The 15,320-nt window shown below is 52.2% G+C and overlaps 1 long non-coding RNA gene across 2 annotated transcripts; it reads right to left on the bottom strand.

Moving 5' to 3' along the window:
- Positions 1 to 311: 311 nt before the first annotated feature.
- LOC122422000 lies at positions 312 to 14,675 on the bottom strand. Of its 2 annotated transcripts, none has more exons than XR_006263710.1 (3): positions 14,430 to 14,675; positions 5,953 to 6,165; positions 312 to 583 (listed from the first exon to the last, which is right to left on the bottom strand). It is a non-coding gene; the product is annotated as an uncharacterized LOC122422000 (long non-coding RNA). The 2 variants fall into 2 exon arrangements; XR_006263708.1 differs by lacking the exon at positions 312 to 583 and adding an exon at positions 1,840 to 2,669.
- Positions 14,676 to 15,320: the final 645 nt, after the last annotated feature.

The following is a 15,320-nucleotide window of genomic DNA, read 5'->3' as shown; positions in this document are numbered from 1 at the left end:
CAGCGAGAGGCCAGTCTACCCAGAAACGTAAACCAATTCCAGTCAGGGCTAGGTGAATACTCAGCAGACAGACGTATTGGCCCCACATAGGCTCGGCTCAGACACACACACTGGAACATGCACCGCACACTCACACACACACACACACACACGGGCGTACGCACACACATGCATACACACACTCATTTTGGGCCCGGCTGCCATAAAACTTAAGACACTTATATAGGGGTGAGAGGTCAGGAGGGGGGAAACATTATTTTCTGTTATTAATTACACCTTATCCATTCTACATGTGCTGCACTCGTCTTAGATAAAGTTACAGTTCTATTTTATTAGGAAGCCTCCGGGATCATGTAAAGGGGGATTTTGGACTGAGACAAAGGAAATGGCAGGATGGGGTGCAAGGAGCGGGGGGCGGGTGGGCGGGGGAGCTCATTTGTTCTGCTGCTCTGAAGCCCAGCCAGTCTCCTCCTAGGCCATTTCCAGGACTGAATCTGCACATTCTTGAAATAGCTCGCTCTGCACACACCAAGTGAACCTGGTCCCCAAATCAACGCGGTCGTTCATCGGGACTACAGGTTTCCTGAAGGGAAGGACAGGACGTGAGAGGGAGAGAGGACGGTGAACCAGCTACTGCTGGGTTCAAAGAGAGACGTGAGGCCAGCTAAGTGGGGGGAACTTGGAAGTTCAAGTCCATATCCGAGTCACCCGTGCCCGCCCCACCATGGGCAGCCGCTGGAGAGAACGCCTTCTTTGCTGGGAACTCCCACCAGTGAGAATAAAGGGTGGAGATGGAGTGCTGGTGGGTTAGGCAGATGGAAGACCTCGGGGTTCAACAGGAGGAATCTCTGAGCTTCTTCACCCTTGGATGACAAGTAGAGACGACTCGATTGTCTACCATGAGAAAGAATAAACTGAAACTCCCCGGGGGGCACAGAGGAGAGAAAATGGCAGCACGGAAAAGGGACTCCCTCATTTCCAAGAAGCAGCCAGCAAAGATTCATGAGGACAAAACCTGGATTTAAATCCTGGGCCAACTCTTTCCCTGGGCAACCTACCCGTTCTCCCTGAACCTCAGTTTCCCCAATTTGAAAACTAGGAGAAATCACATCAATAATAACACAGATCACACCACTGTCATTAAGAGCAGCCACAACATTAAAAGGGCTGTGACCGTCATCAGAGGAGTCCGCCCTTCCGAAGGCACTTACTATAACAAAATAGGAAGCGCATCAGAGCCATAAATCACCGTGCAGATATAATTTATTGTTATTAATATGATCTGCCCTGTCTTTCTCCAGCTTCCCCCCCCCACCCCCACCCCCCGGGCTGCCAGGAGAGTCTGCGCTCTGTCATCATGCACTTGAAGACAGCTTGTTTTGTCCCTTCTCCCCCTCTTGTTTCTAATCACAACGTTCTAATTCTCCAGCTGAGGTTGAATTCAATTCTCGGCTGGAGTTAGATGCCATATATTACCCCCTGTCTCGGCAGCAATCTGGCTTCTGTCTCCTGGAGCCGCCATGGGCCCTGTGCTTCCTAGGCACCAGGCCCCAGGCTCGGCTGAGCACGGGTGATGGTTTACAGCCCATGGCTATGCAACAAGACATCTTTCTAGGATCCCCATTTTACACCGCAGAAGACTAAGTCTCAAGAAAAGTCTGGAACTGAAGCTCAAAGACTTGGGCCACCTGATGCAAAGAGCTGACTCATTGGAAAAGACCCTGATGCTGGGAAAGACTGAAAGCAGGAGGAGAAGAGGGCGACAGAAGATGAGATGACTGGATGGCATCACCGACTCAGTGGACATGAGTTGGAGCAAACTCAGGGAGATAGTGAAGGATAAGGAAGTCTGGCGTGCTGCAGCCCATGGGGTCGCAAAGAATTGGACACGACTTAGTGACTGAACAACTATAGGAAAGACAGCTTGATTTAATCCCAAGAGTGTCTCACTCCAAAACAACACATCTTTTGCCTCCTGAACACTTAACAAACAAAACACTGGGGTTCTGTTTGTCTGTTTTGGTTGGCGGGATTTTAGTTCCTGGACTAGGGATCGAACCTGGGCCCCAGCAGTGAAAGCACGAAGTCCTAACCACTGGCCATCAGGGAATTCCCTTTCACCATATTCTTCTTCCTCTTCTTCTTCCCCTTCTCCTTCTTCTTTTTCCCTCCTGAATACTTAACATCACTCCACTGAGTCTTCAGACAACTCGGGATCCCCGCCTGTTATTAGAATGTCCATTTCACACACGAGGGAACTGAGACTCGAGAATGAATGGGGATACCTTAGAAGAGCAGACCCTGCTGTCCCGAGTTGGGTGAAGCATTCAGCAACCCCCAATTCTGATTTCAAGGAACAAACCAGAGGACGAGGAAGAGGGGGAGGGAGGAGGCAGCCTGCGGTTAGAACGAACGGCTCTATCTGCCCATCAGAATGTTTCCTGGGGGTCCCGCCAGGAATTCAGGCCTGTGGGCCCCACTGGGAGTCCTGCCAATGAAGCCAGGGCCCTGGATGCCTTTGATCCTTCCCCCCTGTCCATCCCTCCCCTGATGTAATCCTGCCTCGAAGCCCTGAGGTCTACTTTGTGATATCCCAGCAGTGGCCCCCAGGGCACCAGGCAAGCAGGGGACTTTGAAGGCCTGGGGATGCTGATAGGGAATTCCACGTTCTAGGAGAGAAAAGAGAGTCAGGATCAGTCACCTACTAGTCCAAGATATGACAATTCAAGTATCACATCTGCCTACTCATTAGCTCTCTGTATATTCTGTCTTTCTCCTTGTAGGACTGTGTCTTTGTGTTTCTGTTTCTCTTTGCAGGTACAGCCGGGTATTTCTGACCCTCTCCTGGCTCCTTTCCTCTGTATTATCTATGTGGGGGTAATTCTCTCTGTCTCTCTCTCCTTTTTTCCCCTCTCCTTTCCTCTTTGTCCTTTTCTCTCCTGTGTTTCTTCCTCTCTGTGTCTGGGTGTCTCTCTCTCGTCTCCTTCCGTCTTTGGACTCTTTCCACCTCTGCCTCTGTTTCTCCCTCTGTGATCTATCTACCCGCTTCGATGTCTCCCAGGAAAGCCCAGTCACTCCACAAAACCATTTAGCAGAGGCAACAGCAGCAGTCGGGAAAACAAGGCTCAGGCAGGGAAGATTCACCCTAACCCAGAGCCACAGTAGATGGTGAACCTGTCCAAAGCCTCAGTCACCTTCTGTCTGTCACTAAGGACGAGACTGGCGTCACAGAGGACCCAGGTCACCTCAAGTATCTGAACGTGGTGTTAGAAGAGAAAAATACTGCTGATGGGGAGATTCCCGGGAGGTTTGCTACTTGGGGGTGAAGAGCCTCCACTCTCCCTGAGAACCTTTCAGACACACTAATCAATTTCCAGTTCACTCTTCCAACATTTCCAACATTACTGGGGGCTGCCAAGCCCACACTCACAGATTGATCTCCATTGCCAGGTTTCCCACCAGTTATCGCAGCCAAAACTGTCCCCTTGGTGAAATCTTGGAGCGTGTCTAAATTTTGAAACTCTGTGAACCAAACGAATGCACACACGCGATGCACCAGGGTCTTCCAGCCATAGCCCCGTCCCTGCCTTCAACACACACCATTTAACCTATCAAGCCTCTGCATTTATTGGGCTATTTCATTAACCTTCTTTCATCTTTCATCTAAACTTCCCAACAGATCAGTGACTAGGATTCATCCTCTTTCTATAAACTGAGATGTCAGAAAACTGGGATTCAGACAAACACAGTGACTTGTCCCAGGTGACACAGCCCTGTGTCACCTGGTGTCACCAAGGTGGGCATCTCCTTTCACACGTAGGAAAGACAACTAGAAATTCACCTGAACTTTGTTTTTGCTTTTTTATTCCCTGACCCCTCCACTCACGGATCAATCACCTCAGAGCTGGATTTTGCTTCCAGGCCAAGCATGCTGGGTTATTTAGCTTTCAGAACCCATACCAATGCAAAAACATAATTTCTCTTCTTTAGAAAACTGCCTCTTTTTTTTTTTTTTTGGCTTGGGAAATGCTGTTTTCTCCTTCATTTAGGGGCAGGAGACATTCCGGATATTTAGCTTTTGGAAGGCAAATTTGGCATCCGGATTGTTTTCTGCCTTATTAAACTTTTCAGAAACTGTATCTCTCTTAAACAGCCTGTGGGGGCTCAGCCGCCACCCATCTCCACCCTCCACCCCCAAGGACCCTCTGCATCAGCCCACACGTTCCCGCATCCCATCTGCCACAGGCTGAAGCCAAAACACATCCCGGGGAAAAAGCCGGAGAGGAAGGGGCGAGGCGGGGAGAGAGATGTCTAATCATCGCCCAACCTTTGAAAAGTATCCCGAGCAAATCGAGTTTGTCTAAGACGCATCCAGCATTTAACATTTAATGGGAGCTGATCCGTTCAACGCACCACATGCCGCGGGTAAATGGATCCTTCCCCTTTAAGGGTCTGTTGACGTTAGGTGAAGGAGAAAAACAGTTGTTATGATTCAGAAACTCAGGATGAACCCAATTAATCAATGCTGAGATGATTTGAATCATGTGGCAAATGCTTGGTCACCTCTCTGATATCCTACCCCTGTCCCTGGGAAGACGCAGACATGATTGATGTCACCTGTGACCACTACGTCTCCAGGCCAGACCCCCCACCCCTCCCTTCCCAAACCCGGCAGACAGAGAAACAAATTAGATCCAAAGACCCGGGATCAGTTTCAGAGGGGACAGGCCTCCGGTTGAGGAGGGGGTGGTCTCTGGGGGGTGCCTGGCCTGGTCTGTCTGTCACAGGCGGGCAGAAGATAGAGGCCAGACCATATGGGGGTGGTGGAGGGGAGGCACGCTCAGGGATGGGGTGGTCAGGGCCTCCACCGAGTCTTGAGCCTGGAGCATGCCTGTATCTTCGAGGGCTTAAAAAAAAAACTTTTTTTTTTTTTTTTTAGTGTAAAAATAATTGCTCAGGCTTCCCCTGCCTCTTAGAATTACATTCAGGCATGTCTGCCCTGAGCCTCAACTGGGAGGAAATGGGGTTCGAGAGGGAGAGGGTAGGAGAGAGTGTTCATCAGAGTTATTTTGATTGCTTTGAAAGTCTCTGCCTGTTACACACACACACCATTGCCTTTTCCCTGGCAGCCTCTGTGACTGCCCTCACTGATAGGAATCTCCAGCCAGGTCAGCTCCACATGCCCATTGTCACCGCCACTATTTTTCTTAATTCCTTTTTTTTTTTTTTTTGTAGCCACACCTCAAGGCATGTGGGATCTTAGTTCCCAGACCAGTGAGCAAACCCCAACCCCGTACAGTGGAAGCGCAGAGTCCTAACCACTGGACCACCAGGGAACTCCCATTCCCAGTTTTTACATCAGCCTCCTTTCCCTTCTCCCTCCCCCAAGAGACAATGGACCATAGGGAAGGGGCCGAAATGTGTTCTTAAATGCCTTGGTTTCTAAGAACAGACTCTCATATTCTCGAGGGCGTTATTCCTATCCACACTCATGCACACATACATTGTTTTCACTCCTACTCCAAATCGCGTCTGGGGTTTATGAACTAACCAGGAGGCCTGGTCGTCTCTTCCCCTCTTTTTCTATCTCCTTATTCATTCCTTTTTTTTTTTTTTTTGCCGCACTTCAAGGCATGCAGGATCTTCATTTCCCAACCGGAGGATGGACCCCGCGCCCCAAGCAGTGGAAGCTCACAGTCCTAACCGCTGGTCCACCAGGGAAACCCCTCCTCATTCATTCTTTTTTTGTTCTTTCTCTCCTCTTTGTCTTTCATCTCCCCCTTCCTCTCCTACCACCCTACTTTTATTCATTCCACAAACATTTCCGGACCACTGCAGGCACCTCCAGGGGCCACGGGGGAAGATGAGGAGATAAGGTCCCTGCCTTCGGAGTCTGCAAGAGAGACGCACAGATGAGAAAGCAGGGGTGCCCCATTTTCTCATTTTTCTCACCTTCTCCCCAAAGTCTGTGCTGCAGGGGAGCTCATCAGCACCTTCAATCCCGTGTCTGGATTCTGACCTCAGAGTCTTTCCTGACACCAGCCTTTGATGGGGAGCACCGCCCCTGAATCCTTGTGGATAATTCACTTTTCCCTCCTGAGATGTCTTCCATGATGTCTTCCGAAACCTTCTAGTCATCATCCAGCTCTTCTTTCTGCCAAGTCACTGGAAATACAAGACAATCAGAACCTCACTTACCTTGTCCAGACTGGATCCCAGGATCCAGCCCCTAGCTCAGTGCCCGGCGCGCTGTAGGTGGTCCAAACACCTGCTGAATAAACGGCGTGAAGAGGGCTGCACCCGCTTTCCACTCGACATCACCTTACTGACTACAATGTGCTCATTTTTCTAAACAAATAATTACATCTAGTCTTCTTCCAGAAAGACTTTCAGATTGTTTACCATGCAGATTCCTAGGCCCCTAAAGATGTGGATTCCTTAACCCAGGGGTGGGGCCCTGGGAACCATCTCAGGGAATTCTGATGCGAGCCCTCCTCAGACTGCCCTTTGAGAAGCGCTACGGTGGACAATGAGGAGCCATTGAAGGTGTGGGAGAAAGAGCAGGACTTGGCAGGTTTTAAGAAGGTCCTGGTGACCGCGATCTAGCAGATGAAGCAGCAAACGAGGGTGGGGGTGGGGGAGATAATTAGGAGATGGAAGTTCTAGAACTCTCTCCAGCGCTTAGGGGTAAAAACCTTCTTAGAAGGGGGTTTAGGGCACTCAGAGCATGTTTATTTGGGGGTATCTGAGGAGAACTCACATGGGATTTCCAGGAGGCTTCCCGGGTTTCTTTCACCTCTGCCTGGGAGAAAAAGCCATTAAAATCCAGAAACTGGCAGGTCTCAAGTGGCGAACTGGCCGAATTCATGAAGAAAATTTGAGAAAGGAAAGATGGGCCCCCCTTTCCTTCTTCATTTCCTGCCCCCCTCCATTTCCGAAAGCCCCTTAGCAGCGCCCCCACACCTCCTCCCGCAGCGGCCCCCTCCCCAACCTGTAGGGTCTGGAGGGACCAGGCTCCCGGCTTCTGCCCTCCCAGGGTTCTGAGACCCGCATCTGGCCGCGGACCCTGGGCTCTGGCCGGCGGCATCTGTTTGCAATGTTTGAGTCAGTAGTTTTATTTCTGCTCGGCGGTATAATATAAACTATCCTGTTACACAGCAGGCAAACTGGGCGCGGAGCCGGCCGCTCTGCAGTCCTGCAGCAGGACCAGAGCAGAGCTTAAATGAGCTGGTGGGCTCGGGCAAGGCCCCTGGAGCAGCCCAGAGGAAACGGCTGGTCTTTGGAAAGTTCTCCCCAGCCTGGGCCTCTGCCATTGGAATCCCAGGGCAGTTGCTGGCTGACCCCGGAAATCTGCACCACCCACGACACCCATACTTGCAAGCACACACAAATTCCCCCCTCTTGCCCACTTCCTGAGGTTGCAGAGATAGGCTACAGCTATCTGCTCCAGGGGTGGATATTAGCCAAAAGCTTGACTTCTGCTCTCTCTTTTTTTTTTTTTCTGTTTTTTTTGGCCTCACCTCAAGGCATGCAGGATCTTAGTTCCCAACCAGGGATCAAACTGGAGCCCCCTGCAGCCAAAGCACAGTATCTTAACCACTGGATCTCCAGGTAAGTCAAAAGCTTGACTTCTGGAGTCAGCCTGCCTTGGCGTGAATTCTGGCCATACTAGTTGGGGCACAAGCTTTCTTGTGCCCCTTGTGAGACCTCCCCGGGTCTCAGTTTCTGCATCTGTACAATGGGACTCATGATCATCCATTCCACGTAACAGGGCTGTTTTGAGCCCTCCATCACGCAGTATCTGCAAAGCACTTGGCAAAGCACCCCGGTGTGGTGGGCACTCAATAAACATTCACTGTTACCCAATCAAATCTGCCTCCAATGTCGGAGACCCATTCAATCACTATTCAATCACTAGGACGTATGAAGTGAAATGAAAAGAAAGACCCAACCAGCATTGGAAGCAGTCACTGGGTTTGATCATTACCCTCAGCCCAGCTGGACAGATGTGCATTCCCTCCCGAGATGCTGGAACAAGTACTGGGTTGGCCAAAAAGTTGGTTCAGGTTTTTCCATACCATCTCATGAGAAGACCCACATGAACTTTTGGGCCAATCCAATGTAAAAGGCAATCCAACTTCTCCCCCACTTCTCACAGGATCCCCTTTGGGGGAAGGGGTGCTCCCAACTTGAGAGGAGGAGACAATCTCCTTTGCCTGCCTCCCCCAGAGAAGCAGATATGGAGGGCAGTCCTGAGACTTGATGGAGGGACAGGACCCTCAGTCCTCTGAATCCCCATATCAGTGGGGAGGCTTTGGGGATGAAGAAAGAAAGAATCTATACTCTGGGAGGGGCTTCCCAGGTGGCTCAGTGGTAAAGAATCCACCCGCTATGCAGGAGATGCAGGTTCAATCCCTGGATCGAGAAGATTCCTTGGAGAAAGAAATGGCAACCCACTCCAGTACTCTTGCCGGGGGATTCCCATGGACAGAGGAGCCTGGTGGGCTACAGTCCATGGGGTCGCAGAAGAGTCAGACACAACTTAGTGACTAAATAACAATGAACATACCTGGGAGGCCCCTCACCCGGACTAAGGTGGGTGCTATCAGCCCTGATGGCAGTGGGGGCACTGGACCTCTCTACCACACCACAGACCTCAACCCTGGACATTTTCAAAGACAGAAGGACAGTCCCCATGCCCAGGGCCCCAGCAGCCTCCCTGACACCCTTGCCTACAGAGGAAGACTGAGAGATCCCTTTCATTGTCTTGTTTTTCTATCTTCCGTGTTCAGTCGCATCCAGCTCTGCAACCTCAAGGACTGCAGCCCACCAGGCTCTTCTGTCCATGGAATTTTTCAGGCAAGGATTCTGGAGTGGGTTGCCATTTCCGCCTCCATTTTCTTTCTTTAATAGAAATTTTCCTACTCCATTTTCTATCTTTAATGCCGAGTCTAACACTTTGCATGTAATAGATCCTCAACAAATATTGAATGTGTGAATTCACACATGTGTGTTGCAGTGAGTGTTGTGTGTGTGTGTCTGGTGGGCTTCTAGGAAGGTGTGTGCACACAAACATGATGAAGATGCTTGTATCTTGAGAAGGTTGCATAACCCTGTGCACACTCGTGTGTGCAGGCAAGGGTGTCCCTGAAGCTAGACATAAAGTCCCTTGAGGGCCTGAGGAGTGTCCCCAAGACCCTGCCTGGGGATAGACACACCCTCAGATGCCCACCCCAGAGGTGGCAGGATGACATTTAAAAATTGAAGATGGGGTGTGCTGGGGTTGGTAGGTCATTTAAACCACTGACAGAAAACACTTTCTCTGGAAAAGAAACTAACCCCTAAAGACCCTTATGCTGGGAGCTGGAGGGGGCAAATGTCCCCTGGCCCAGGACAGCCAAGGACCCACCGCACAGCAGACCTCAGATCCCTGCAGCCAAGGTGAATCTGCGCGGATATGGTTTTCTGTCCCCTGTTGGCTACACGTCTCACTGACCAGTTGGATCATCTGTCTCTGCTCAGTTCCTCTCTGTCTCTCTGTCTTTGTCTCTTTGTCTCTCCAGGTCTGTTTGTTTCTCCCACTCACAATGTCTGTCTATCTCTGTATCAACTCTGGGTCTTTATTTTCTCTCCACTGTCTCTCTCCCTGCCTCTCTTGGTTTAGGCTTCCTTCTCCGTCTCTCTCTGTCTCGGTCGCTCCCTCCCTGAGTCTCTCTCCTCTCTGCTTTCTCTCTACCCAGTGTTCCTCTATGCGCATCAGTACCCTTCCGTGCCGGGTGTTTCTCCTTTCATCCATCAACCTCCCAGCCTGCCTCCCTCTGTCTCCTCTGCGCGTCTCTCTCTCCCGATCTCAGTCCGTCCATCTCTGCCCCTCAGCCTGGGTCTCTCTTCTGTGTGGGTTTGTCTCTCTGCATCTCCCTGCGCCCCCGCCCTCCCCGTGCCTCCCCGGGAACCCGCCCCACCACGCGCGCCTGCGGATCGTCACTCAGCGGCCCTGCCCGATCCAGCGCGCGGGGCCCCTTTGTTCGCAGCTCCCTCCTCCTACACTCCCCCCACCCCCGCAACGCCCTTCAGGCCCTGCTTTCCCTTCCTTCTTCCCAGCCCAGGCAAGCTGGGCCATCTCTGCAGCCCACGATGTGGAAAAATGCGCCGCCGCCCCGGGAACGCCGGGGCAGAGGGAGGCTGAGGCTGGACCACCCCGACGACACCACGGTGGGGGGAGGGGGGCGCCATGAAGGAGACACCCCCCCACCACAGCTTCCTCCGCCCAGTCCCTCCGGTACAGGAAAGCTGGGAAAGGCTAGTTCCAGGCCTTCGGAGGCGGGATCCCACCCTTGACTCCAACCCCGACTCCATCCCTGATTTGAGTGGCCTTGACCAAGCAGAGCCCTTCTCTGGGTCTATAAAATAATACCCCAGGCTTCATCTGACTAACTGAAGGCACAATGGTTTTATCCACTGCTGCCTGCCCCTGCCTCCAGCCTCCCTCAGTGGAGCCTCTGGTTCCCGGTGGAGTTGATACATTGACTGAAACCTGCATCCCAAGATCCTGGCATCAGCTGGGTCCTCAGGCTGCCTCCATCCGCCTCCCTGGGCACTAGCGCCTGCCTTGGCACACACCTTATCCTCCCAGCTCCCTGGAACAGAATAGGAAAGCCTGAGATCTCTGAATGAAATACTCTGCTGCCCCAGGGAGTTACCAGGAATGGAGATACCAACATAAATCAGCCCCCAAAGCAGCCATCAGCACGTTTTTGGAGCTGTGGATCACAGCGTAAGGAATAGCCCTCGATCCAGGAACAACCCACTTCCTGGGGCTGTTCTGCGTCCCAGGTGTCTTTGGGTGTCTGTGATCATATCAAGGATGATCCAGTTCAGTGTCAGATTTAGGGCAAGGAGATGGGAATTCTCTCCTCTGTCACAGTGCCTGCTCCCTCGACTTTCTCTGCCCTCTATTTTTTTTTCTTTTTTTTTTAATCTTTTGGCTGCCCTGCGTGGCATGTGGGATCTTAGTTCCCCAACCAGGGATAGAACTCTCGGCCCCTGCATTGGAAGCACAGAGTCTTAACCACTGGACTGCTGGGGAAGTCCGTCTGCCCTCTATTTTTACCTGTCTGTCTCTGGGCCACTTACTGGCTGAGCACCTTGAGCAAATGTCTTCACCTCTCTGACTCTCGATGGTATGCAGTAAATTGCAATACAGCTGACTTACTGTGCTGCTGGAACAAGTGTAGCCCTAGCACTAATAATAATAATAGAAAGAAGAAGGGGGAGGAGGGGAGGCTGAGGAGAGGAGGGGTGTACCATGTCTATGTGGGGCTTAAACAAGTATTCACATAAGTCACTCTGGCTGGATACACATGCAGGCATTAGCACCCAGAGCTACTGGGTCTTAGAGACCCTCCAGGCCAAGGCTAGTTACTCCAGACCAGACCTTCACCCTCCAGCCCCGCCCTGCCCCCCCACCACCACCCTTGGCCCAGTGGTCCCAAGGGCAGGAGGCCTCAGAGGAATTCCAGTGATGGGATTAGAACCCACTTCTCCTGTAGAAGCCCATCCTTGGGCTGTGATCAAGAAGCCTTTGGGGAACCTCCCTTGTGGTGCAGTGGTTAAGACTCCATGCTTCCAATGCAGGGGACATGTGTTCAATTCCTGGTTGGGGAACTAAAGTCCCACATGCTGCATGATGAAAGCAAATTGCATGCTCTAATCCCTGTACCACCATGATTTTGCAGTTGGAGTAACTGAGGCCCAAAGAGGTTGAGAAACTTCCACAAAGTCACACAGTAAGCTGAGGACAAAAGGAAAATCCCATGTCTATCTCAGGCCCTTCCCTCACTTCCTCCCTCAGGGCTGTGGCAGGCTCCCTGACGTGGGAGGGAGATGCTGAGGCCCAGAACTAGGGGGTTCCACCTCTGTTTGCCCTCCTGACTCAATGTGGGCCTATAGGACATCCTCCACCCCCTCGCCAGGCCTGTTTCCCCACCTGGATGCCGGCTGCACCAACTGCCCTGAGATCCTCTCGTTCTGTGCTGTAGATAAAATCAGAACCTGCTTCCACCAGAATATGCCAAATTTACATGAAGTGAGTCCCCACTAACAGCCTCCTCCCTACTGGAGGGTGTCTGAAGCCAGGAATTTACTGGCTGTGTGACTCTGAAAAAATGACTTAACTTCTCTGTGCCTTTTAAAGGGAATAGAACCATATATTGTGCACAGCATAGTAAGTGCTCAATAAAAACGTCTGGTATCATTATTTTTGCTCTGAGTATCAACACCTGATCTCTTGTTTCCCTTACTTTCAACGTCTAGACCTCCAGTCCTCAGTTGCCTCCACCACCAGCTCAGTCCTTGGATTACAAAGAGGTAGGTGAGAGACCGTGGGTGGACAGCCCGCAGTGTAGACTTGTGCCGCTGGCTAACCGCCCAGAGCCAAGGCTGTGCACTCCAGTGGTGACCACCTTTGAAGTTACTGCCTTATGCAACCCTTGTTCCACCCCCATCCTCCTGTTTGCCTCAGCGTGACCCCGGGGAGGAAAATGCAGCCCAGGGTCAGTAATCCTGGGATTTCTTTCATATGACTCAGAAGAGAGCTGGGAAAGGCTGTCCCAGAGGCAGGATACTGATGGTTAGGAGTGCCTGCCTCTGAGTTCAGCTCCTGACTCAGGTCTCCCTTGGTGTGTGACTTGAGGCTGGTGACAACGTCTCTGAGCCTACACTTTACTGTCATGTGTTAAGAACATAGTTCATACAGTCACTGTGAGAAACATTTGGGAGAAATGAAAAAGCCAGTGTCTCAGAATGGTGCCCTGCACAGAGTAGGTACTTAACAAAGGAAGGGCAATTGTCCTAAGTAGTTACTGATGGAAGCGATAAGTACAGAGAAGTATTGTTATGAAAGGGTTCACTCAAACTAAGACTTGAATCCCAACAGGGTGAGATGGGAAACCAACTTCAGCCTCAGTTTTCCTCATCTGTGAAGTGGGGATAATCCTGCCTTGCCAGGAAACCAGCTGAAAATTGAAACCAGGTTGTTGACAGAGAAGGTGCCAATTCCCACCACCGCAGCCCTAATCCCTGTGCACCTCCTCTGTCTTCACTCCCAAGACTTCGAATATGGATTAGGGGGTGTTTACACACGCACACCACATCATATTCCTCAAAAAGAGGGGCCACTGGGCCAGTTATTCAAATATTTCCCTTCTCCCAGTCCATCCTTGCCAACCATCGATTGGCAGGCGTCTGCTGAAGGGCTCCAACCCAGCGGAACTCTCGGGGTAACCGCCTCCGCCCACCCTCGCGGGTGTAGACCCTGATTCCCTGGGACGCGAAAGAGGAAGAATGTTTGTGCAGCCTTCAAACGACTTGGCAGCCAACAAGAGGGAAAAGGCCGCTCCGGGGAGAGTTCAAATTGAAATTACACGGAGGGAAGAACGTGCAGATCAGCTCTGAAGCTCATAAAACAGAGCGAGGTGACTGAGAACAAACACGCCTCCAGAAGGAAAATGGAAAAGTTCGTAAAAGGCGCTTTTCAAAGCCTGGCAGGGAAGGGGTAGGGGGGCCGCAGGGAGGGGGTGAGCCAAGGCCCCCAGGCAAGGCCAAGGCCCCTCCAGCTGTTCCGACCCGGGGTCTGGGAGGGGAGAAATTGGCCCAACCTCCACCTCCTCCAACTGGAGAAGTCAGAGTTCTCTGGTCCCCTCTCCTTCCATGAGCTTGGCCCACTGGAAACAAGAGGAGATGGGGAGAGTGGTCCGATCTCGAACCCAAGCTGGGTCTGGGGTCCTGGGGAGAAACCTTGCCACTGGATGTTGCTGGCAGGATGTAACAAAAGCTCAGTCCTGAAAGGCAAGGAGGGGGTAAGAGCACTCCATCACTGACATTCACTGGAGATCGGGTCATTGTTTGGATTTTGCTCAAAGAACACTTGGAACACAACATTGCAATTCAACTATACTTCAGTAGAAAATAATTTTAAAACAAAGAGCACTTGGAAAGCCTATTGAATCCTCCAGAGGCAAGAAAGCCCACCTCCCAGCCCTTCTCCGCCCCCCATCCTCCCATCCTCACCCTTTCCTTTCACCTGGGAGAAGGCCAAGGTCGACCTCTAACCCCAGACGGTGCGCCCTGCGCTCTGCGCTCCAGGACTGGGTCCCCGCAGCCGCGCCCGGGCTCTCGGAGTCAGAGTCCCCGCGCTCAGCCTCCTATGCAATTCATTAACTCTGCAAACACCCAGGTTATTCGCCGGACGCTTTAAGGAAAAGCCTGGAAGTTAACCTCACGCCCCTCTCGTACTGCCCGAAGGCACCGCCATTGGAAGATTCTCGGAAAAGATCAGTCGCCGCCGCCCGGAATCCCGGCAGCCCCTCGCCCCTCGCCCCTCGCCCCTCGCCGGCGGGATCTTGACCCAGGGACTTTCTGTAACCACTTACGGGGAGCGCAAAGCCGGAAACTGGTCCCGATGCCGGACCCCGTAGCTTCCTAGGTGCTTCTACAACTTCCGGCCTCAGGGATCCCCAAGATGGGGAAACTGAGGTTCGGAGAGGTTAGGGTGCCCCCAAGACAAGCTGCCTGGACGAGGCGGAATCGGCCTGAAACGAGGGTTTTACACGTTTCCAGTCCCGGTTGGGCGCGTTCCGAGCTGCCTTTCTGACCTCCCTGAACTGGATCGGCCCCGGGGTAGAGCCCGCAGACGGACGCGGCCTCCGACCTCAGTTGCCCTGTGGGAGAGCGCTCTGGTGTATTTCCCTGGTCGTCATCCTCCCCGGAGGCCTAGGCGGCCTATTTCCCGACTCCTCTCCTGCCCCTCCCAGCCCTTCCACCCCGCCACTGAGTTCCTACAGTTTCCTGGCCAGAGCCTCATTTTTAGCAAAAGAACTCAAACCCAGCCTCTTCACTCCCAAGCCTGCGCCTGTATTCTTTCTACAGGTGGTTCTCCAACCTTAGGGAGCATCGCAGTGCCCCACAGGGCTTGTTGAAATCAGATTACCAAGTCCCTCCCCCAGAGGTCTGCGGTGAGGCCTGAGAACTTGCATTTCTGACAGGTTTGGGGGTGCTGGCCCCGGAATAGATTTTGAGAACGACTGGCGAAGGAAATGACACCCTGCCCCAGTGTTCTTGCCTGGGAAATCCCATGGACAGAGGAGCCTGGTGGGCTACAGTCCATGGGGTCACAGAGTTGGATATGACTGAATGGCTGAGTACACACACACACACACACACACACACACACACACACACAGCTGAAAAAGACCTGGGTCTGCAGGACCATCACAGCCTAGAATGTGTGTCCACCTCAACACTGCCTTTCAGCGCTTTGGCCA

Source organism: Cervus canadensis, chromosome 1 (assembly GCF_019320065.1).
Source record: "Cervus canadensis isolate Bull #8, Minnesota chromosome 1, ASM1932006v1, whole genome shotgun sequence".
NCBI lineage: Eukaryota > Metazoa > Chordata > Mammalia > Artiodactyla > Cervidae > Cervus > Cervus canadensis.
Note: the sequence above shows the minus strand (reverse complement) of the source record. Positions and strands in the feature narration are given on the sequence as shown.